Consider the following 25278-nt stretch of genomic DNA (forward strand, 5'->3'; position numbering starts at 1 on the left):
TCTGGTGTAGGAAGTCGGGGAGAAGATGTGGGTTAAGACCACCCTCAGGTTTTTCTTGAATAGTGATGTCATTAACAATAATAGGGAATATAGGGAAGTTGGGGTTTTGAGGGAGGAAGGGTAAATAAGTGTAACTTAAGCCAACTGAGTTTGAGATGACTGTAGGACACAGGGTTGGAGGTGTCTAGAAGGCAATTACATATATAGTTATCACAGCTGGAAGGGCTGATGGGGATGGAGATACAAATTCAGAAGTCACAGGAATAGCTGAAGCCACTCAGGAAGTATGTATAGAGGAAGGAGAAAAGGAAATGAGATGGAAATTCCAAGGGTGGTTAAGGGCAGATTTTGGGAGCAAGGAAGAATGGAAAAAGAAAAGAAACGTCAAAAAGTCAAGAGGACTCAGACGCCCTGGTGAATGGCCAATTCCAGGGCTGAGGGAGGGAAAGTACAAGATGAGCCTGGAACATCTTGTGTCCAAAAGCAAGGGAATGTTCAAAGAATGCTGGGGACAAATCCAAAGGATACAGGAGCCAACTTGAAGTTCCTTCCATTAGACAAATCTGTGACAAATTCAACATCAAAACACATAAGAAGAAAGGATTATAATCCACCAGGGGAAACAAGTCCCTGTCAACACTGATATAAATAAATAAATGGGAGTGGGTCTGAGCCCTAAACCAGAAACTGGCAACGTGTGTCCATTGGATTTCAGAATCGCTAGGAACTAGTAACTGCTGTGTGTGCAGTCTGTTTTTCTTCTTTTTGAAATGATAATGTCCATAGCAATTATCCTATGTCTGTGCCACTAGTATATGCCGGGGACATTAAGGCAGATGATGTTTCTCTTTACTTCACAGGTTTTCAAATCAAGGGGACTGGTACTCAAGGAGTGATACCAAGAATTGGACCTGAAGAGCCAAACCCACACTGAGCCCTGAGTTAGATGATGAGATCCTGGACTTCAAGTTGGTGCTGTCATGGAATGAAACGTAGGGGTCCTGAGGTAAGTGATGAGTGTATTTTGCATTGAGCGGGGTGTTAATTCTTGTCATTAGATGGTAGGGTGTGGCAGATTGCATTTTCCAAAGATGATTCAACAATATCTCTCACCCATATGCTCTTATTATGTGACTTGGATATTGCTTCCATTGAGAGGTAGAGTTTATGTTCCCTTTCTTTATTATTAGATAGATACGGTAGAAATGATGTCTGAGGCTAGGTTATAAGAAGGGATGCAGCTTATCTCTCACTATAATATTCACCCTTGAAACCTACAGCTACCAAATATGTAGTGAGAAAGCTAGCTCCGAGGCAATATGGAGAGGGTTGTCTAGCCAGCCCCCTGTAGTTTAAGTTCCAGCCACCATCTGGACTGTAACCACCCAGCTGAGCCCTTCCTGAATTCCCATCCCACACAAACAGAGATAATGAAACGGTTGTTGTTTTAAACTGCTAAATTAAAGTGATTTGTTTTGCAGCAATGGATAACTGGCACATGGTAAAAATGTGGAGAATCTGGGTGAAGGGTATACAGAAACTGTAGAATGGTCCTTTATGCCATGTGTGATGAATGGGTGGAGTTACTAGAATCACAATCTCTTCTCAGGATTACTCAGGGCCATCTGTACCACCCAAGTCCACACCTACAACCATAGAGATGAGCCGGAACTTCAGAATGGAGAAACAAAATAAACGGAGTCTGAAAATTTCCCCATTGTCTTTGTGGCACCCAGATACCCTTTAGATACAGCTAGGAAAGGCTTCAAGTCTGCAACTCTGTGGCAGAAAAAGTTTTCTCTTTCTAGAACATTTTCCTGTCCTAATGCCCTGATTTGTCCTGGAAATTACCCTCTACAAGAAACCCTCTCCTTTCTGAGAATTGACTTGGATGGGCGGAGACAGTCTTGACTCACCATATATTGTGCCTCTCTCTTTTACTACTCACTTTGTAGTTGGCCGCCTTCTCCTTCTCCCCTGAGTAAATGGACTTAGTCAGAGTGCTTTGACACCCATAGTTCTGGGGTGGAATCTCTGGGAGTTATACAGGGAGACTCAGAAAAGAATGTTTGCCTATCAATTCTTACTTCTGAGTCATTCGAAGAGAATGCAGCATGTCAACAAACCCAGCAGAATCCAATGATCTTCACCAAGAGTGCTCAATTTCAGCTGGGTTAGGAGTGGCAGAATAGTAAGGCATGAAGAGCCTGCACTGATTATAGAGGGTGATGAGAGTCATTGAGGAGGTCAGTACTGTGTGAGAAAAACTATTTAGTGGAAACATTAGGGAGGGTGTAGAAGGGAGACTAGCTACAGGTGAGAAATCAGGAAATAGAGAATGCCAGTTCAATTAATAGATGACTAGAGTTTTGGCACAAAGATGAAGAGCGAAAGGAGTGAGAGAGGAGTGTAATAGTAGCAGTAGAACTTAAAGATCAAATATGTGTAGGACTTCCCTGGTGGTCCAGTGGTTAAGATTCTGCCCTTTCATTGGAGGGGGCATGGATTTGATTCCTAGTTAGGTAAGTTCTGCATGCCACATGGTGTGGCCAAAAAAAAAAAAAGACTAAATATGTATAAAGATAAGGAAAATGTTGATGGAGACTCTGAGGCAGTTAGGCCAGAGAAAGTAAGAAAGAATTTTTAAGTTTTATAATCTTTTGATTCCTTTCACCCATTTATGTGGGGTCAAAGAAGCTCTTTGAAGAGACTTTGAAGAAAACCTTTGTCTTCACTTGATCCAATTCCATAAACACCTACTGTTTGTTTCACATTCAGTGCTAGATGCTGAGGGAGCAGGTGAATAAGACAGAAATACTGCCCACAAAGGGCACACAGTCTGATTGAAGAGACACGTGCAAATGAAGGTCAACACTATAAGATGTGTGTCATGAAAGGAGGTATGTACAAACTAGGTACAGAGGTGATGTTAAGATACCTATGGGAGTCAGGGCTGAGCGAGGGAGACCCAGAAGTAATTTGCACAAGGAGAACCAAGCTGAGGACATCACAAACAGGTGAGCATAGGGAGCCTGGGGCAGAGCACTGGAGGACAATGATAGTAGGTGTGGACAGGAAGAAGGATCTAGAAGAACTGGGGAGATCCACAAAAACTGACCTAGAACAGGGAATTCAGGAACACCAATGAATATATCAAAGAGGGAGCTAGTTATGAGGGGGTAGAATCTAAACCAGCTAGTAGGCAAGATGAAGAAACAGGATTCGTTTTTACAAATGCATTGGGAGAGAGACAATAAGCTTGGTAAAAAAAGAAAAAGAAAAAAAAAAAACTAGTGTGTATAGACGATTTTGCTAGCTCTATTTGGGGGTAAAAGTACTGACTTTCTGATAAGAGACGGAAAGGAATGTTTAACACAAGTAAAGGAAAATTGAATTTGGATATTAGAGTAACACACTGCTATTGAAAAGCATAAACCAAGAGAGGAAAGAAAACCCAACCTTAGCACTCTCGTGTCGCTGAAAAAGAAGAAATATTCTCTTTCTCCTTTGCAGTAGCCGTGAGACAGATAAGAATCCGTCATCTGGCTACTATGGAATCAGGTTTAAGTGCTTGTTCCTTCCGTCCTTAGTTAGGGCGGAGGAATTGTTACCCTGTTGCTAAGGAAAAAGGAAGGGGCTGTTCCCGGTTGCCATGGTGACAAGGCGAGCGCGTTCCCTCGATACCGCCGTAAATTTATGAGATGGTGGCCTCTCCTTGTTGCTGTGGCAACTTAGAAGGGCTGTTCTCGTCGCCCCCACCTCCCCCCCACCCCACCTCCCGTCGCCGTTGCTAAGACAAGGTGGAGGTACTGGCTCTCCTTCCTTCGCCAACCAGTTGCCTTGGAGACGGCGGGTGCCCTGGCCCCGCCCCGCTCGGACTGACAGCGGTGGCCGCATCGCGCCTGCGCAGTGCTCTCTTCCCCCGCAGTCTGTGCGTTGAAGCCGGAGACCGCGGCGGCCTCTACTAGGACCCTCCGCCCCGGAGCCGCCGGCCGGAGCCGCAGTCTCAGCCGCAGCGTCCCCCCCTCCCACCGCCTGTCCCCCTCCCCCGCCGCCTCTACCGGAGCCACCTCGCGCACTGTGAGTCCGGGCCGAGGCGAACGACGCCGTGGGGCTGAGTCAGCGGGAGGCCCGGGCCCGGGCTGGGGGAGGGGAACCGAGCTGCCCCCTTCGCTTCCCGAACCGCGCCCCCGCGCCCCCCAACCGCATCTCCCCCACGCCCGCGCCTCCTTTCCTCCATTCCCCTCTCCCGGGCTCCCCGCGGCCTCGGCGGTCAGGCCTCCCCTTTTCTCCCTCCAGACCCACCTGGGGGGGTTCTTCCCCGCGAGATGCGGCGCTACCGCACCTCCGCTCTGGACAGATTCCCGCCCCCCCCCCCCCCCCAAAAAAAAACACTGCCTCCCGTTCGCCCTTGTCCCTTCTCCTTACTCCTCTTGGGCCTGACATCTCCGGCCTCCCCGGTTTTCCCGTGATATGCCAGAAAAAGAGTGACAAGGGAGAGAGAGAGGGCAGACTTGGGGGAGGGGGGAACGTTGTGCCTGCCCAAACCTCGGGGCCTCAGGTTTCCTACCCACACGCTCCTGCCCTGGCTGGCGTGGGGAGGCAGGTCTGGACAGTTCTCACTAGCTGCTGATTGCGTGTGGGTCTTTCCGGCCCCATCACCGTGATCAGCTACTGTTCAGTGAACACCCGCCGGTGCATGGTGGCCTTCCAGTGGGCTGAGCTCTGGCTTTGGCGGGCGCGGTGGAGAGGGACTGGAGGGAGGGGGGAGAAAGGTTGCGTTTGGGAGCTGAAGTTCCTGCGCTTCCAGTGTGGTGCTGTGAATAAGCATCTTGCAGTACTCTAAAATGCTTTTCCTCACTTCACCGGCCCCCACGCCCCCGCAGTACAACCTTGTGTAATAATGGAAGGTTTGGAAACAGGCCTGATATCCATAGCAAGTGCTTACTGTTTGTATGTTGAAGGGTTGTGGCAGGACTTGATCTTTAATACCTATAACTTCCAAGGGGTAGCCAACTGGGTGAGTGAGTCTGAGTTTTCAGGTAAGGTGCAGAGCTGACAAGGAGGAAGAAAACTGAGGTTTCTCGCTGGTATTGGTCTGAGGCTTGCACCCCCTGCTTGCTGCAGCTGTGAGTCTCTCTGGGGGCTGTCACCTGATAGGGGTTCTAGCATATGTGAACAATTCCCCGGGGTTATGTTTGCTACCCATCCACCTGCCCATCATGCATTCCCTGATCTTGGAACAGAGGAGGAAGCCAAATTGTTTTCTTTTCCAGGAGAAATAGGGCTGAAGTCAGAGTTGGTGCCCATAGCCAAAAGCTCTTAATCAACGTGCCTCAACTCGAAGGCTCCTAACTACTTACTGTGTGTACCTCATTGTCAACTTCCTTTGATTGTTTTTTTTTTTTTTTTTTTGGCTTTCAGATTTTAGTGTACTGTCAGAAACTATGTCTAAATATCAGCCAGTTAAACTGTAGAAGCAGCTCAGGTTTTATTGACTTCAGGCTCAAAAAGAGTAGATGGTTCGGTTCTAAACATCATGCTGAAGGACACACAGATTTGGAGTTTCGGGCTTGCAAACAGTGAGGAATAACAATTTAGCTCCTTGACTTTGCTCAATCATGGCCTATTGGCAGCCTCCTCAGAGCCACTCCCCACCCCCATGCCCATCAGATTAGTTTACAGTAGCAAGGACGGCTGTCGCCCTAGTTTTAAACATAGAGATGAAGTTCAGGAAGACTACTGCCCGCATGTAGCAGTGCAGTTTCTTCTGTTTCAAATGCCAGTCTGGGGTTTGGCGGGATGCACCTGCCTGTGGGCTGATGGGAACCATGGGGCCTGAGCGTTACATTCCTTCTGTGTGGTCCGCTCTCTGTCGCATAGCTCACCGAAATACCCGGGCAGGGCCGGAGCAGACAGCTGTGCTGGAGAGCTGCTCCTCCTGGGTTGAGTGTATTTTGGGAATCAGCGATATTTACTGGGGTGGAGGGTGGTGAACTAAGAAGCAAGAAAATGTGTCAAGGCTAGATAAATCAGGAGGGTGTGAGTAAAATGTTCCCTTTGCAATTTGCCATGGGATAGGACATTTTCAGAGCATCCCAGTGGTTTTTATATGGGTTAATTTGCCTTTGAAATCCATACCAGCATTTTATGAGATAATGATGGAATGCCTTTTAAACTGCTGCTCTTGGGAAACTAAAATACCAGTGTCTTATATGTTGCCTATTCAGTTGTCACTGAGTGTAATTGTTAGGATCAAGGAGAGGGACATGATTTGAACCAAATTAGACCTAAGTCTGTGTGGTCTGTGTTTTACTTTTACAGCACTACATTTCCTTGATTCTAAGACACATTGCCAGTTTACCAGCAGCTTTTAGGTAAATTCATTTAACACTACCAGATCAAAATATATATGTTGAATTTAAGGTACATCCTAATTTTAGGAACATTAAAATATCCGGGAAGTGGCAAGACTTGAAGGAACGATTTGCATGTCTTAGAACCGAGAATGATATTTATAATATTCCTGGGTATGTGATTGTCCTGAGAATGCATGCATTGTGATGAAGGATTTCCGTAAGTCCTTTCTGTAAGCCCACCTACTTTTTGGAGTTATGTGTGTAAGATGATTGACTGAAGTTAGGCATGGCAGTTAGCTGTTGAACAGAAGAAAGTTCCTATGTAGGAATCTAATGCAAGGCCTCCATATAGTATCCTCCAGAAGCTGAGCCAACTAGCTGGCAGCAAACATCTTATGAGCTATACCTGAAATAGTCAAGTAACATCTCTCAGAAGCTGAACAGAAAGCGTAATTTTTCTGAGCCAGAATCATCTGATTTGTTTACAGATACATTTGTAAAGATCCTAAGAAACATGTCCTCTTCCCATAGGACATTAGAAGTAGAGAGGACTTCAGATGATTCAGTATTCTCATTTCCAGATTTTGACATGGGACACCAAGAGTTAGTGATTTGCCTGAGGTCACCCAACTAATATAGAAAGTATGTGAAAACACTTTGTCAACTATATACAGCATGCAAATTAACATTAGTAGTTATTAGTGGCTGAGTCAAGATTAGCACCCAGATTGCCAGTCTAGGGCTATTCTTCAATGCCATGTTACCGCATCCCTCATTTTTAATATTCCAGAGGGTTTTATTTTTTTTTTTTTTATTAGTTGGAGGCTAATTACTTCACAACATTTCAGTGGGTTTTGTCATACATTGATATGAATCAGCCATAGATTTACACGTATTCCCCATCCTGATCCCCCCTCCCACCTCCCTCTCCACCCGATTCCTCTGGGTCTTCCCAGTGCATCAGGCCCGAGCACTTGTCTCATGCATCCCACCTGGGCTGGTGATCTGTTTCACCATAGATAGTATACATGCTGTTCTTTTGAAATATCCCACCCTCACATTCTCCCACAGAGTTCAAAAGTCTGTTCTGTATTTCTGTGTCTCTTTTTCTGTTTTGCATATAGGGTTATCGTTACCATCTTTCTAAATTCCATATATATGTTCCAGAGGGTTTTAATAAAAGTAATTTAGTAGTCTGTAATTAGCCCTGTTGACAAGGGCTTGTTTTATTATCTGAGGCATTGCAGAGCCAGATGAAATTGAATGTCACACTGTCTAATTAAATATTTATTCTTACCACCTTAAAAATAATTTTTCCTCACACATTTCCACTTCAAGAAAGTTTTCCCTTCCTTAAATTTGCATCATTTAACATAAAGCAAATGCAAAGGTGGGTATTCAAAGTCGTCTCAGCTTCTTATCCATGAGGTTACTGCTGTATTCCAGGAAACAAGGTGGAGAGGGCTGAAAGGGGGCAGAGAGGAGGCACAAACTGGATTGTCTTCCAGCTCCCAGAACGTAACCTTCTGTGGTTCCTGGAAGCCATAGAAATTTCTAGTCCCTGGCTTCCCTAGTGGCTCAGTGGTAAAGAACCCACCTCCCAATGCAGGAGATTCTGGTTCAATCCCTGGGTCGGGAAGATCCTCCAGAGAAGGAAATGGCACACTCCAGTACTCTTGCCTGGAAAATCCCATGGACAGAGGAGCCTGGCAGGCTGCAGTCCATGAGGTCACAAAGAGTTGGACATGACTTAGTGATTAAACAACACCATTCTTGAGAAAGCGAGACGGTCTGGCCTCTGGAAGCAGACAAACCTGAGTTCAAGTCCCAGTCCCACCACTTCCTGGCCGTGTAACCTTGGGTGAGTTACAGAACCTGAGTGCCAGTGTTTTCACCTACAAGGCTGAAATGATAACCATCTGTTTTACAGGGTGAGGATTAAATGAAAGGGAGTATGTAGAGTACCTGCTTAATAAAGGATAGCAACCATCCATTTATATTACTAAAGTATAAAATAAAAAATAATGGTTTCAAAATTTTATCAGGACCCAAGTCCATCTTGGACACTCAATTGAGCAACCCCCATCTCCCAGCAGCCCTGTGGGTGTGTTTGACATGCACAGAGGGCTTTATCCTGTGAAGACCTGGCACTTGCAGTGTTATTTCAACTGCCAAAATAGGAGTATATGAACTGCCCCTTTGTCTCCATGTATTCAGCTGACCTGGTTATCTGAAAGGCTGGCAGGGTGGGAGCAGTTGAGGAGGAGAGCACAGACTTGGTGTGTTTGTGTGTGTTGTGGGGGCGGTTAGTCCTCCGTTGGGGAGGCCAGTCTGGGGAGGGATCTTAATTTGAAATGAAAAAGCTGCTGAGCTGTCCCTCGTGAGTAAAGCTCGCAGTGGCCTTCATTCAGTTCCTCTGTTCTCAGAGGCTTTGCTTTCATTAGTAACTGTGCTCTGATCAGCTCTGCATCTGGGAGACATGGAGAGCCAGGGAGAGGAACAATCCCTCTTCGGAGGGAAACCTCCTTGCTAGTGAGGAGAGTAAAGAGAGGTCATTTGGGGTGGCACCAGTTCCAGGTAGAGTCAACCACATAATTAGGGAGCTGGGACAAGCCACTCAGTCTTTTTAAAATTTCTAAAAAATCTCATTTGGAAAGAAAATACTCCTAAATAGGCACCTAAAGACTAAAAATTTAAACACAATAGTTTTTACCTCCAGAAAATGGAATTTGAGAGTGGAGGAGTGAAAAGGAGACTCAAGGGAGAACTTCTTCTTTTTTCATATTTAGTTCTATATGTGAATTCTATCTACATGTGAATTCTCCTTTTTTCATATATAATTCTATATGTGAATTCTATGTATATGTGATTTCTCCTTTTTTCATGTATAATTCTATATGTGAATTGTTATAAGAAGCAGGTATGCTTTTGTATTGAGGGTGGGAGGAGAAGGGAGTGACAGAGGATGAGATGGTTGGGTAGCATCACCAACTCAATGGACATGAGTTTGAGAGATAGTGAAGGACAGGGAAGGAAGCCTGGCATACTGCAGTCCATGGGGTTGCAAGGAGTCGGACACGACTTAGTGACTGAACAATGAACAACAAAATGCTTTTGTGATTTAATGAAGACCAATAGAGTTGGTAGTGGTTGTTTTCCAGCAATCACATTTTGGTGCGCAAGAAGCAGATGCCTTTACTTGGAGTCGGCACTGCTTGGGGCGGATAGGGTTAGACTACTTCCTTCCAACAGGCTGAGCTGTTTGTACCAAACCAGGGTCAGGAAGATCCACTAGAAAAGGGATAGGCTACCCACTCCAGTGTTCTTGGGCTTCCCTGGTGGCTCAGGTGGTAAAAAATCCGCCTGCGATGCAGGAAACGTGGGTTCAATCCTTGAGTTGGGAAGATCCCCTGGAGAAGGGAAAGGCTACCCACTCAAGTATTCTGGCCTGGGGAATTCCATAGATGTTATAGTCCATGGGGTCGCACAGAGTCAGACACGACTGAGCGACTTTCACTTTCAGACTTGTAGGTGAATTCAGGACCTTCCAAAGTGGCTGCTTCCTGGCAGCCCAGTATTCATCACTGACCTCCTACTTCACTGCCTTTTCCTAGTCTTTTCATTCCCTTCTTGAGAATGATCCCTTCCTTCTCTTGAATGGTTGACGTAATCATTGCTATTCTAATATGCTAATTTAACTTTCAACTATTGATGAAAATGACATCTGACTAGATGACCTTTATGAAAAATCCATGCCCCTTATATCCAGAGAAAAACATGATCTGAAAGGATGCTGCTGCTGCTATTGCTGCTAAGTCTCTTCAGTCGTGTCCGACTCTGTGCGACCCCATAGACGGAAGCCCACCAGGCCCCCGCGTCCCTGGGATTTTCCAGGCAAGAACACTGGAGTGGGTTGCCATTTCCTTCTCCAGCGCATGAAAGTGAAAAGTGAAAGTGAAGTCACTCAGTCGTGTCTGACTCTTAGTGACCCATGCAGCCTACCAGGCTCCTCCATCCATGGGATTTTCCAGGCAAGAGTACTGGAGTGGGCTGCCATTGCCTTCTCCAGATCTGAAAGGATATATGTACCCCAGTGTTTACTGCAGCACTGTTTACAATAGGCAAGACATGGAAGCAACCTAAATGTCCATCGACAGAGGAATGGATAAAGACGTGGTACATTTCTACAATGGAATATTACTCAGCTATTAAAAAAAATGAAATAATAACCACTTGCCACAACATGGATAGACCTAGAGACTGTCATACTGAGTGAAGTAAGTCAGATAGAGAAGGAGAAATATTGTATGACATCTTTCATATGTGGAATCTAAAAAATGATACAAATGAACTTACTTACAAAACAGAAAGAGACTCACAGACTTAATATCTTTAACTTATGGTTGCCTGTACACACTGCTGTATTTAAAATGGACAACAAGGACCTACTGCATAAAACATGGAATTCTGCTCAATGTTATGCAGCAGCCTGAATGGGAGAGGAGTTTGGAGGAGGATGGATACATGTATATGTACGGCTGAGTCCCTTTGCTGTTCACCTGAAGCTATCACAACCTTGTTAATTGGCTATACCTCAATACAAAATAAAGGTTTTTTTTTTTTTTAATTTTAAAAAAGAAAAATCCATGCCCCTTACTTAGCATCAAGAGGGCTTGAAGTATAAAGGTGTGCAGCTGAAATGCTGACACCCTCTATTACGGTAGCTGCATTTCAGATCAGATCTGGCCAATAGAGTACAACTTTCCACAGCAATTTTTTAACCACTTCTCCTAGGAATCACTGATAACTGACAGAATTATTAAATACTGTTGAGCTTTAATTTTCTCATAAGTTTCAGTCCTGTTTTCTAGCCAGATGTCCTGTTTATTATAGGAAGATGACACACCTATCATTGGACACGTGCTTTGACTTACTTAACCCAGAGCTAGCATGGGTTGTGCTGAGTAATCCACATTCCATCACCCATCCTTCCCTTTGGCCAAGAGTACAAATTTGTGTGACAGTTGGCCAAGGATGGTTTTTACTCTGTGTAGAGTTGACTGGCCAATACCAGCCTCAGTCTAACATCTTGTTCTTACTAGCATCATGCGCTGCCAACTTTGTTAAATGGGCGTAACATAACACTGGTGTTTTGAGCTTTGGACATGTCATTTGCTGAAAGTAAATAAAGATCTGGTCTATCTAAATATTTTGACTCAATGTAAAATGATTTTTTTCCTGAAACTATTCCCTGTATATAGGAGATACATACCAGTTGTGTGATATGTTTAAAATGACTGAGCAAGAGCACGTCTTCAAATCTGCCCTGTCATTTTGACAGTGTGTATCAAAAGCCTTAAAAGGAACATATGTTTAGATCAGAAATTGCTGTTCTAGGAATATTGCGAAAATCAGAGTTCTATATAAAAGATCCTATAGAATGATTTTTATTAATGCAACATTATTCATTATAATCATTATTAACAATATCAAATGGTTAAAACAACCAAAAGGATCAACAGTCAGGTATTTGGTCAGTTCACCCAGATAGAATATTGCACAGGCATTAAAAATTTCCTGCAATATTTATTGATATCAGAAACTTTGATATAATCAATGAAAAAGGGATGCAAAATTGTGTGTCCAGAATGATACCAATTTTACTTTAAAGGATATGAAAAGGTACTAGAAGGGCATATGCCAGAACCATCAGTGATTATCTTTAAGTAACAGGAATACTTTCTTTTCTGAGTGTTTTTCAGTGTTTTCCAAACTTTTCTGCATTAAGCAGCTATAATTTTTATTACACAGTTTTTAAACCAATAATGTATAGATTCCATGTAGTAGAACAATCTCTAAGAAAATTCCAAGATATTTAATTTTTTACTATTTTGTTTCACTGTGGTTGTGATTAAAGATAAACACTTCTCAAAGGTGTTCCTTTAGATGCTGCTTCATTTCTTCTTTGAGAGAGAGCATACCGGGAGTATGACTGTGTGGGTGTGTGACTAAAAACACAGCCTAGAAACTCCCAAGTTCAACCACCCAAGTGAAATAGTTCCTCTTGACTCAAATGAGAAGTAAAAAAAAAAAAATTATGATAAGAGAATGTCTTACAAAATAGTCTTCTTTGCCTCTTAACTTTTGCTGTTTAAGCTTATCAGGTTTCAATAAAACCCTGTATGGCACAGGGCTCCATTATGGGGGGGCTTTTTCTCCCCAAGTCTTTGCAGATTCTCTGGTGTTGTGGTTCCCCCATGGCTCAAGTGCCTGATTTGAGGCTTTCTCTCTCGCAAGAGCTGGACATGACTTAGCGACTAAACCACCACCAGCACCACTCTTGTTTTGGTGGTTGTATACCTATCTGAACTACCTGTTTTGAAAGACTGTGCCCAGGCCTCCGGCAGCCTCCTCTCTCCCTTTGCCCTTGGCCATATTCTGTTCTGCCATGGCCCTTTTTCTTCCAAGCGTGGAAAAGTTTGGGTGCCCGCCAGTGTCCACCTGACGACAGAAGCCCTCAAGGAGATGGGCTGGGCAAGCCCCTGGAGCTGCTGGCTGTGAAGGGACAGGCTGGCCTGGCAGCTGTCCTCTTGCTCATTTTCCCATCCACGCACACACTGTGCATCATCTTGATGGCCCGTCCAATGGGCCAATTGCTGTCCTCCACCCGTGGTGGTGTCTGCCCACCTCTGAGCACTGGGGAGCCCGGATGTAGACTTGAGGAACCGTGTGGCCTGTCACACAGCTCAGCCTGTATTGTGATATAAAATGTTTTCTTAAGCAGGATCTGCTTCTTCTTCCAAGTGGTTCTGACTCCCAAAACACCCTCCCAGACAGGGTGGAGGCCTGTCGTGCCCTCAGGAATTGTTAATGAGCAAGTCTTTGGGTATGGCTCACTGGAGACGCTCCACCACCTGGAGAGAGTGATTGAGGAAGAAGCATTCATCTTCTCTTGAGGGTGTTATTGTCCTGGTCACCTTGTAATTTCAATGTTGTTTCCTAACTGGTAAGAAATGAAATCTTAGCTTCTCTGAGTCAGCAGGATCCTAGCTGAACTAATGTGTGTTGTGCCATGTGAAAGGGGCAGGTTTTGAACCCGTGGATGAAATTAAATATCCCTTCCTGTATCAGGAGTATCTCCAGTTAGGGTAATACGTACTGTGTAGCTAGATCTTTCTGCAGCACCAGACTCTTGGCAGATGGCCATCAGTCCCTGCAGATTATTGCCACTTATCAGGGATTCAGGTTTAGTCTCTGATCTGTTCTGATTTTAGATGGTAGAGTTCACAGCTGAAAGCTCCCAGTTTGGGCATCCTATTAACACCTTTAAGTGACAGGACCACTGCTAAGTGAAGAGATGTGTTATGCTGGCTCTAAAATAGCAAGGTACAGTGTTTTGAGACTTGATAAGACTTGTATTCCCCAGGAGGTATAGTTTCCAGGTTTATAGGTTATTCATATAAATTTGCATATTGTCATCGCAAGGGCTTATTCTAAGTGTACTCTCAACAAGTATACTTTCTGTTTTGCATTCTGAGTCATTATAGGGTGTAAAAGAAATGAGATTCAGCCCCTGTCCATGAGAGACCACAGTCTGGTTTGGAAGATAAGGTGGATGTGTGGAATGACCAGTGTGCATGACAACACTGGACATCGCTAATACATCTGTGCTGCTTTGTTGTGTAAGACACGGTCTTTGCCCTTAAGGAACTCAGCTAACATTCTGGCGAGAGACTTGGACACAAATTTATATAGATCACTATAACACCAGGGGATGGAAACTCCAGCAGTGATGGGAAGGGGTGCTTTGCTAACCCTGGGCGCAAGAGTGACCCTGAGCCTGTAAGAGCCCTGGAGAGCTTCAGAGAGGGAGGCACATCATTGCTGATGGGCGGGGTTGACAGAGGGTCCCGCCCACCGGAGGACAAATGAGTAAGAGAGTTCAGGCAAAAGAAAAGAACAGAGTATTGTGTTAAGTCACTAGGACTATATATAGAGTCTAAACTCAAAAAGGACTCTGAGAGGAGAACAATCATTGTAAACCAGAGAAATCAGAAAAGACTTCACAGAGGAAGCAGAACCTGAGCTCGTCTTGAAGATGAGCAGGACACCAGAGAGGGCCTTCCACGAGGTAAGGGGCCGTGTCCTGGAAGGACTGGCTGGCTGAGGAGCATAAGTAGGTCACCCTTTTCAGATCGAGTCTGAGAATTTGGACAATACTGGTAACAGTCAGAAATTAGGAAGTTGGAGAGACGATTTGAAGATAAGTTTTGGCTTAGGCACAGAGAGCTAAAGGTGACAATCGGTGACATCCAAGTGGAGTGATCCCAAAAGCCCAGAAGCTGAGGGTGAGGTTGGATGGAGCTGTGGGTGTGCAAGTCAACAACACAGAAACACCGGCTTCCCTGAAAGGTGGGGGGGTGGGGGGGTGGGGGGGTGGGGGGGTGGGTCTCTCCAGGGGTCTTGGGTACAGAGCACAAAGACCAGAGCTCCTGGTAGTAAGCTTTGAGAATTGTCCATAATGAGAGAAAAAGTGAAGCACTGTGGGAAGTAGAAGGCTTCAGCAGCAAGGGCAGAGCACTTCAGGGCTGCTGGTTCAACTAGACTCAAGGCTTTATTCAGATGAAAATCATGGCAAGAGTGTTGTTCCAGTAAAAGCCTGGAGTTGGAAGCCAAGTTGGGTAGGGTGAAGCGGGGACCTGGGTGTAGAGAAAGTAGAGGCGATGGGTGGTCACCAGAGAGCAGCAGAGAAGGGGTGGAAAGCAGTGACCAGAAGCAGCAGGATCAAACTTTGTTTTGTTGTAACTGTATTTTTTTTTTTTTGTAACTGTATTCTTGATCAGCAAACAGATATAAAATTTTAGTCAGCATGTATTTTTTCTGTTTATATAATTTTTCTATATTAAAGTATGCTTCATCTGTAGATTTCTCTGTATCAACATAAACCATATATTTATCACTTCAAATATGCCATTCCTTCTGTGGTATTCCATTACATTGATACCAAAATGTGCTTAATCATCAATCTATTACTGAGCAGTTGGGGTGTTTCCAACATTTTGCAAGTGTAAATATCTCTGCTCTGAACATCACTGTACAGATTACTCTTTTTCTTTTGTGGGCTATTTCTTTAGGGGTATATCCTATAAAGTAGAATTACTGAGGCAAAGCGCATAAACAATGTTTTTTTTTAACTGAGATATAATTGACATAACAACATTATATTGGCTTTGATGACTCAATATTTGTATATGCCTCAAAATTATCACCATGATAAATCTAGTTAGCATCCATCACCACACATAGTTACAGATTTTTTGTTGTGCTCTTTTAAGATCTTCTCTCTTAGCAACTTTCAAATATACAGTACAATATTATTAACTATAGTCACCATGCTGTCCATTATATTCCCCAGCACTTACTTATTTTATAACTGGAAGTTTGTACCTTTTGACCACCTTCACCCAGTTCCCCCACCCCAATTCCCAATCTGGCAACCACCAATCTGTTCTCTGTATCTATGAGTTCAGTGCTTTTCGATCTCACATATAAGCAAGATAACACAGTATGTCTTTTTGTGTGCAGCTTATTTCTCTTAGCATTAAGCCCTCAAGGTCAATCCGTGTTGTAAATGGCAAGATTCCTTTTCTTTTTTAGGGATGAATAATATTCCCATTGTGTATATATACATTTTCATTACCCATTCATCTACTGATGGATTGCTTCCAGAGACTTAGATTGCTTCCATGTTGTTGTTTCAATAGGCTTATTATACATTGTTCTCCATGGTGATCTGACTAACTTAGAATCCTAGTAAGAGTTTGGTATCAACTTAGAATGATTTCTGATAATAAGAAAACCTCAGCATGTTTGATGGTGGAAAGGAAAAGGGGTTATCTGAGGGAAAAAGTCTGACTTCTACTGCAAAAGGACTACCTAGCCAAGTCCCCAAACTCAAGATATTTATTGAAAATGGCTTCAGATGCAATAAAAACATTTTAACATAAAAAAAAACAAAACCCAAGAGAGAAGGGGAGGAAACAGGAGTAATCTTGAGGATACCAGGGCAGAGGTAACTTTGTAGGAGAGGGAAGGGCTCCCTTCCTCTGAGACTGGTAGGAGGAGAGAGTAGGGCTCTTTGTACCCCTGACTTGCAGAGTGAAGTCCAGGGGAGATGGCTGGAGTTCCTGCTAATAAAAGACCTTTTCCGTAGTGAGATAGAGCCAAGGCCACTTGCTGAGGTGGGGGTGAGGTACTGAAGGTCTGAATTAACCACTGTGAGAAATGAGCCTGGGTGTTTGAGAGATGAATGAAAGTCTTGTTGTGCAAGGGTGGGGGCTGAGTTGGACCCATGAATTCCTAATGGGCTAAGTCTCTGAAGTCCTGTAGTCTAGAGAAGCAACAGTAACTAGGGGGGCACAAGGAAGGGGGCGACTTGGCATTCTCAGGGCAAGGTTTCTGGGGAGGCAGAGTTTGAGAGGGCAGTGGAATAGCTGGCCCTGAGGTCAGAGGTGGAGGGAAGCACTGCAAATCGAAGACAGGCGCTGGTCATCAGAGGAATGAGGGGAAGAGTCATTATAGGCTCCAGTGAGAACAGACAGGGGGTATGGAAAATGAGGGATGAGCAGGAAGGAGGTTACTGACAGAAGAAGATTTTAATTTTAAACTTTGGCAAAGGCTGTTTTTACTTTTATATAAATTTTAAGTTTTAGTCTTTTAGGTTTTACATTTAGATCTATGACCAATTTTGACTTAATCTTTGTATATGATGCAACGTATGATCAGTTGCTGTTGCTGTTTTTTGCATAGAAGTATTCAAGTTTTCCAGCACCATTTGTAGTTCCTCACCATCCCATATGGGATCTTAGTTCTCCAACTAGGGATCAAACCCATGCCCCCTGCATTGGAAGGCAGTCTTAACCACTGGGCTGCTGGGGAAGTCCCTGTTTTTACTTTCACTTATTCACCTTTGTAGAATGTTTGGTTTCTCTCTTTTTATTTATTTTTTTGTAGAATGTTTTTGTTTTTTTTTTTTCCTTAACATGGGCACGTATTACCAGCAACTTTTTTTTAACTAATTGAAATCTCTGGAGTAGAGCTGTGCCTCCAAGGTATGGCAGGATTACGCTGAGGTTGATGAAGGAGAAGTAAAGATGGAAGAGCATCACAGAGTCTGGCTTGATAAGGCACCATGAGGTGTCTCTGCTTGTCAGCCATTGCTCCCATGGTCACAGCTTGTCACTACAGAGTGGAGCGGCACCCAACCACCAATCCGTATCCACCCACACAGTTTTAGCATTTAAAACCTGAGCAGGCCAACCTTCCCTAGGTTTAGCAGCCATATTTTTGATGTCCTGTTGTGTGGGCCTGGCTGTTTCCCACTCTGCCCAAGTGTCCTACTCAGCCATTCCTCTCTGACCTCTGTCCATGAAGATGCCTCCTCCAGGCAGGAGGCAACTTGCCAAGAACGTGGTTTTGTGAGCGGGCTGTGGGTTCCACCTCAGCCTCACTCATCCCCTGCCAGGGTGCTTTGTGCAGTGTGCAAACTGTGCGCCTGTAAATCGCAGCCCTGTTTCTCTCTTGCCTGTTTTGAAACTTGGCCTAAGGTCCTTGCCTCATCTGACCCCTCTTCCTTCTCATGTCCTCCTCAGCCATCCACTTTGACCTGACTTTGACTGACACCATTGGCTGTGGCCTGTCACTCGCCAGACTCACATTACCTTCATGCTTCACCAGAAGCCCCTTACACAGCTAACCATGCACAGCCATCACAAGGGCCAAGCAGGGGCCTGAGCAAGGTGGAAACACGTGGAAAGTGAGTGCCAGCATCAACACAGGGCTGTGAAAAAGCCCAGGCCAGTACCTTGTATCCTTTCCAGGGATGAACCTTGCCTGAACGTTCTGAAATATCAATAAGTGATGTTTCGTTAAAGCCAGGACTAAGCAGGAGTATGGCTCCCAGCCAGTCCACCAGGAAGGAACGCACAGTACAGGCCCCAAGCCAGGTGGGGTAGGCACCAAGGTGCATTGTTTTGCATGGAGAATTAAACAGGCTTTTTGTAAACCTGACCCCCTACTGTTGGTCTTCTCTCTTTCCTCCTAGTCAGCCTGGGTCTGAGCAATTCACTCTTGACTCATCGTTAGTAAAGAGGAAGACTTGTTATGACTGAGAGGTGGCCGTACACTTGAGAACTGTGAGCCCGGAAATCAGGAGACCAGGACTTAGAGTTATGTGACCTTGAACAAGGCACATCTCTTCCTTGACCCCCACTTTCCTTTTCTGTTAAGTGAGGAGTCTGCATATGCTGTTCCCTCTGTCCAGAACATTCTTTCGTGGCCTTTTTAGGCTGAGTCTCTGTAACCTCACCATGCCTTGGCCTCAATGGCAATCCCTCAAGGCAGTGTTCTGTGACCTTCAGCCCAGCTCTGCTCCAGTTTGGGGGCCCCATGACAGGGTTTTTCAAGTGGTGGATTTCAACCACTAACTGGTTGTGAGATCAATTTATTGGGTTGTAACCAGCATTTTCCAAATGAAAAGACCAGAAAATATCAGAGGGTATCACTCGTAGTAAGAATTGTTGGATGGAACTTACATTTTATTATCTGTGTCTGTGTGTGTATGTTTGTATATATCAATATATTAGATTGAATTTAAAATGTGTCTTTTATAAGAAGTGAAAAGTCTTTGCTTTCAAAACACCCTAATCTTGTGTTTTTTCTGCAGCGCTTAATGTGATCATAATTACGTAGTTATTTGTGTGATTTCATTACTCCTGGGCTATTTCACTAGATAACAAGCTCGATGAGTCCAGGATCAAGACTGACTGACCCATCCTTGTAAGAACTGGAGATTGTTGAGACCCAACAAATAGTTGCTGAATGAGTGGATTTCTGAGGAGTAGTTTGTTGCTGTCGGTCCTCAGTTCTGTGAGGCATTTCTTAGAAGTGGTAGATCGTGGCTGCAGTAATAAACCAATTACCTTCATCACTGCTGGACAAGAGTGACAGAAAGAGTGGTTCTTGGGTCTCTCAGTCTCCATGTTGAGAAGGAGGGGCACCAGAAACCGAAAAGGCCAAGCTAGCGCCCCTGAGAGAGAGAAGGGAAGAGGAGGGGAAGAGGAGGACAGACACCAGCTCCTTCGGCAGCAAAGCCTCACTCGGGCAGAGATCTCCTTCCAGTAACACAGAGATAGGATCTTCAGAGACTGAAACAACTGCATAGTCTGTGCTCACGTAAAGACAATGGCCACTTCCCTAGTGTAATAAGCTCTCCCAGGGACCCATTTCCCACTCTCCTGGGTAAAGGAGATGAGCGCTCAGCCCAGGAGGGCCTAGTGCCCTCAGGGTAGACTCCAGAATTCCTTTTCTGTCTGCAACACCCCCACCCCACCCACCAACACTTCAGAGAACTGATCTTCTTGAGGCATCTTTCTGCACCTAGCCATTCTCACAACAGGTAGAATGAGTACCCTGCGCCTTCCCAGATGTGACAAGCCTGTGATTGTAGCCCAGAGGACTTCCCATGGCTTGGAAGCAAGACCTAGCCAGACACTGCTTCGGCCCAGAGCTGTTCCAGGATGTGCCAAAGGTCATAACTCAAGCGGACTTTGCTTCTGAGGCCCGCTTGAGGGCGTTGGAAACCCACTGATAACACAGGCCCTGTCTGGAGTGTTTAAGTCCAATTTGCTGCTTTATCTTCAAAGTTCATCATCTGAACTCAGATGGTTCTGGCAGCATCTAGTTGTGTGGAAATTATGTTACTTCCTGCCTGGAGCAGATGACCTCTTTGGGAGGGATGAGGGAATAATAACTAGTTATTTTAGAGTTCTCAGAACTCTTAGCTAAAACATCTTAATTTTGTTTTGACTGCACCGTACAGCATGTGGGATCTTAGTTCCCCAACCAGGGTTTGAACCCATGCCTCCTGCAGTGGAAGCGTGGAGTCTTAACCACTGGACAGCCAGGGAAGTCCCAAAGCATCTTAATTTATACACTGCCTTCAGCTTGGTTTTCTGGAATTGTCAGCCCCTTCTAACAGCCTCTCCAAAGAGGCTGCCTATTGGCCTCTGCAGGAAGATTTCTCAGGTACTTGAACAGCACTTGGTAGTTGAGGGCAGGAGGTGAGTTAAGAGAAATCACCAAGAAGCCTTTGACTGCAGGTTGTCCCTGGGCAGCAGCCACCTCTCACCTCTGGTCCTTTCCCCCTGTTGGGGATTTAGGGCTTGGAAAAGTATCCTTCAAACAGCTACCAAATCCTGGCATTTCTCTGAAAAACACTCTTGAGACTTTTTGTATCACTTGTCTCACTCTCACTCTAATGATCTGTATATCCTAATTTTTATCCATGCGTTAGCTTTTCCATGAATTAAAAAAAATTATTCTAAAAACTCTAGCCCATATTTTCAGCAAAATTTCTAAGAATAATGTACATTTAATGCCTTTAGTGTATAGTAGTCATCAAAAAAATCCTTTCTTGGATAATAAAGGTAAATCAAAATAACCTTTAAAATATTTTAAAATTAAAACATTACAGAAATGCATAAAGTAGAAAGTGGAAGTCTTCCATAACCTTGTCCCCAGAGGAGAAACTGGTGCCACAGGTTTGTTGAATATTCCAACTTTTTTTTTTCCTACACACATACTAATGTATTATTTCTTTCTAAAAACATGGGATTCTACTATTTTTCATTTATTTTTAAAAATGGAAAAATATTGAAAAAATTAAATGTGGTCCTTAAAAGTGCTGTAATTCTACCACTCAAACAGTAGTGGCATCAAGGGGTGGCCAAGGTGGGCTTTAGTACTGCCCCCTTGCAGAGCTGCCCCAGGTGGACCTATCATCCAGATACAACCGTATGTTGGTTCTGCAAACACAGTTTCAAGACCCTGTCTGTCTCCCTCTTCGCACCAGATTACCAGCCCTTAAGCCATTCCACTCACAAAACCTGTTGCTACTACGGCTGTTTACTATGGTGAATGTATTGCCACCTTTCTTCCAGTTTTCATCTACATTAAAATCGTGTCCACTTACAAGGTTTCCAGTAGTCATGTACAAGAACCAAAGCAAGACACACGTGGGAAGCACTTTCCATTATCCCAGCTAACATTTGTATTTAGTTTTGTCCCCAGTAGTGCTGTTTTCAAGACACTGAAATAACATGTCAGGGAACTTTGTTTTAAATCCGTCTCTGGAAGATTCTTTCACTATGCTAGTGGAGGAGATGAAACACAGGGCCAATGACTTGTTTAAGATCAGAATAAAACTCTGGCTGAGCTGGACCTACAGATGTCTAAACGTGTCAGGGTTACTGGTTGAATTGCCTAAATGCACTGAAACACTTGGAGGGGAGTAGAAGGGACATTCCCAGATTCTGCATTCTTCCTTCCCCAGCCTGCTTGTCAGCTGCTTAGTATCGTTTAGATAGATGTGCTTCCGCCCCAAGAGGGGTTAAGATATGTGCTGTTGGAACTCTCTTTCCTGTGGGAAAGCATGATGGCTCTTCCTCAGTCAGTCGGAATTCCCCGTGGACCCTCCTCCCAGCTGCAGCGTTTCACAGTATTCTAGTTCTGAGTTCTCTTCTGTACATCTCATTTCTCCACATTCTGACAGTGTGGATCTGAGCGGGTGAGGCCCGTGTTATAGAAGTAAGGTGCCAGAAGAAGGCTCTAAAGAAGCCCAGTCCACCACCATAGACCAGAGCAATCTCCATAGAGTGGGAGAACAAGAGGGACTCTTCAGCTTAGAGAGTCCAAGTGGGAGGAAATACAGTCGGTCTGCATATTTATTTTCTATCGCTGCTGTAACAATTACCATAAAGGTAGTTACTTAGAACAATGTAAATCTGTTATCTTACAGTTCTAGGGGTCTGAAGTAGATAGAGTGGGCAGAATGCTGACTCCTCAAAAGTCCTAATCCTCAGAACCTGTGAATATTACCTTATGTGACCAAAGGTGTGATTAAGAATCTTGGGGCACTTGCCTGGTGGTCCAGTGGTTAAGAATCCACCTTGCAATGCAAGGGACGCCGGTTAGATCCCTGCTCTGAAAATGTCCCACATGCTGCAGGGCCGCTGAGCCCATGTGCCACAACTGAAAAGTCTGTGCTCTGAAGCCGGGGAGCTACAACTACTGAAGCCCCGCCCCCAGACCTCATGCTCTGCAACAAGAGAAGCCACCACAATGAGAAGCCCAAGTACTGCAACTAGAGAGTAGCCCCAACTCGCAGCAACTAGAGAAGAGCCCACGTGCAGCAGCAAAGACATAGCACAGCCAAAGATTGATTAATTATTTTTAAAAAGAATCTTGGGAAGGGGTGCTTACCCTTGATTATCTGGGTGGGCCCTGGTGGAGTGATGCAGTCACAAGCCAAGGAATGCCTGGAGCCACCAGAAACTAGAAAAGGCAAAGACAGGTTCCCCCTAGGGCCTTCAGAGGGAATGCAGCCCTGCTGACATCTTGATTTTGGACTGCTGGCCTCTAGAACAGTAAGAAAATAAATTTCTCTTCTTTTAAGCTCTCCCGTGTGTGACAGTTTGCTACAGCAGCCTCAGGAAGCTAAAGTCATGGGTTAAAATTGAGGTGTTGGCAAGGCTCTGTTCCTTCTTGGAGGCTCCAGGAGAAAGATCCTGTCCTTGCCTTTCCGGCTTCTTGGGGCTGCCTGTGTATTCCATGGCTTGTAGCCCTGCATCACTCTGACCTGGCTGCCATCATCACATCTTCTCTCTGACCCCTCCCTTCCGCCTTATAAAGACCCTTGTGATAATGTTAGGGCCACCTGGATAATGCAGGCTGATCTTTCCATCACAGAATCCTTAATGATATCTGCAAAGCTCCTTTTGCCATTTAAGGTAACATATCCACAAGTTCCAGGGATTAGGACAGGTACGTTTGGCGGGGCAGCAGCGGTGGGGGGGGGGGGGGGGGGGCGGGGAATGGCAGCGAGGGGGCATCTGCAAATCCCAAGGGGTGTGGATATGAATGGTGGAACTGTTTACCACATCCCTGCGTGTTCAAATTAGATGCTATTCCCTGAAGTGAGAAATGCAGTATCAAAGGAAACACTTCTTTTGCAGAGGTAAACATGGAATGTGTTACCCTCACATTTACAGATGAAAGAGATTCTTTAAGGCATATAATGGATAGATAAATAAATAGTGTTTTTAAAGATGGAGCATGAATGTAAGCTAGGCAAGATGAAGTTCTCCCTTTAAGCTTTTGAGGTGATGATAATGTATGTGTGTGGTGGGGAGAAGGGTCTCCTACAGCATTCGCCTTTGATGCTTATCAAGCCAGCTAGCTGAATGGGTCTGTAAGGGCATTTCATGCAGCCATCAGTCATAGAACTGTTGCTATGGAGACACAGCCTCTTGGAGATGAGCCAAAGGATGAGTCACCAGAAGTATACATGGTAGTGGGTCTAGAGGTAATGGGCCACATGCGTTATGCTGACTTGGGGAGTTCAGTGTACAGGGTGTATGGGAAATGCTCCCAGAAAAGAAGGAAGTGATTCAAGGGGTGTTGGTCAGAAGGGAGAGTGAGAAGCTGTAGATCCACCATCTGAAGCATATTTCCTTCTAGACGTGTCAGAACTCCAGAGAGAGTGACCCAGTTGCTCCTAAAGGCAGATGGAATTACTTGAGTCAGCTTGAATCCTCAAGACCATTGAAAGCAGAGTTCCCATTCTGCTCCTACCTGTCTCTCTGACTCTGAGAAATACTTATTTCTTCCTCAGAAGTAAATAAAACTTCTACTTGGAGAGGATAACAAATCATTAATTATTAATGTTTACTTTCATATCTACAGATGAAAGACTGACTTCAAAGAAGTAGACTTAGGGTGAGGAAAGATAATTAATTCTCAACGTTAACATTATCTACTAAAAAATACTCGAGGCCCATTTTGAAAAAGGTTTTCATGGTTGAATATAAAGTTGGAGAATCTTAAAAGGAGATTTGACAACCAGTAAAGAGATCAGAGAAGAGTCTGTGAGGACAGCAATGTTTGTGTTCCTAACCACTCATTTCTAGGACAAAGCATTAAACAGAGGTGCCCTACATGCTGGTGAAACACGATGAGAAGTTATGGTGAGTGCCTCAGAACCTCGCCAAATAATTAAACAGGCTTAATTCTGCTTCAGCTCCTCTCTTCACAACACAAAGGTCTGAGACTCCAATTAATGAAAATTTCACTTTAAAAAGAAGCAGCTTATTGGATCCATGCTGTGGTTTAGCACGTGAAGCTCAAGATAAGGGACAAAAAGGAACCCATCACTTAGGGCCACCTCTCTATAGACCACTCTACTCTCCTCTCCGAAGCAGGCAGACCTGCTGGGGGCCAGGCTGTGACTGCCAGTGCCGTTGTTCCCGGTATGTCTGTTGGTCCATTGGGCTGAGCAGCACATAAAGAAACACCGCCCACTAAGCTCTGGAGGCTCTGGGCAGCCTCCACTTGGTTGCCATGAGGAGAGAAATGGTTGTCTCTGCTGTGAGCTGGGTGCTATGCAGGATGCTTTCCACACCCTGCCTCGATTAATGAGAAAAGTGATCCAAAATCCATAATTCAGGGGAAAGGACAATAATATTGTGAGCAGAATGAAAGGCAGGTTTGAATTCTGTTCTCAGCTTCAGTGTTGACTCACCATGGTAGGAAAGTGAGGTTCCCAATGCCTCTGTTTATCCTTCTATAAAATTAGGTTATTACCTGTTCCCATCGCCCAACCATGAGGTCAACATTGGGAATACTTTGAACTTCTCAGATGAAAGATGATATAAAACTACACAGCGAAAAGTTGGTGAAGGAGAAGATGTGAGAAGACTGAGATTGAAATGGCCAAGTGAGAGCAAAGTGTAAGGATGCCAGGATTTTCTCACTAGGCAACCATGGAGCCTTTCTGGGCCTTCATCTGCCTTGCTTATCTTGT

The 25278-nt window shown here is 44.6% G+C and overlaps 1 protein-coding gene across 2 annotated transcripts in view; it reads left to right on the forward strand.

The window, feature by feature from the left end:
- Nucleotides 1-3933: 3933 nt before the first annotated feature.
- MAPRE3 (microtubule associated protein RP/EB family member 3) overlaps nucleotides 3934-25278 on the forward strand; it is a 57107-nt gene continuing 35762 nt past the window's right edge. For both annotated transcript variants that reach the window (XM_061154989.1, XM_061154990.1), the window contains exon 1: nucleotides 3934-4080. The gene's annotated coding sequence lies outside the window, so the exon portion shown is untranslated. The remainder of the gene's footprint in view (nucleotides 4081-25278) is intronic.

Source organism: Dama dama, chromosome 11, assembly GCF_033118175.1.
Source record: "Dama dama isolate Ldn47 chromosome 11, ASM3311817v1, whole genome shotgun sequence".
Taxonomy (NCBI): domain Eukaryota; kingdom Metazoa; phylum Chordata; class Mammalia; order Artiodactyla; family Cervidae; genus Dama; species Dama dama.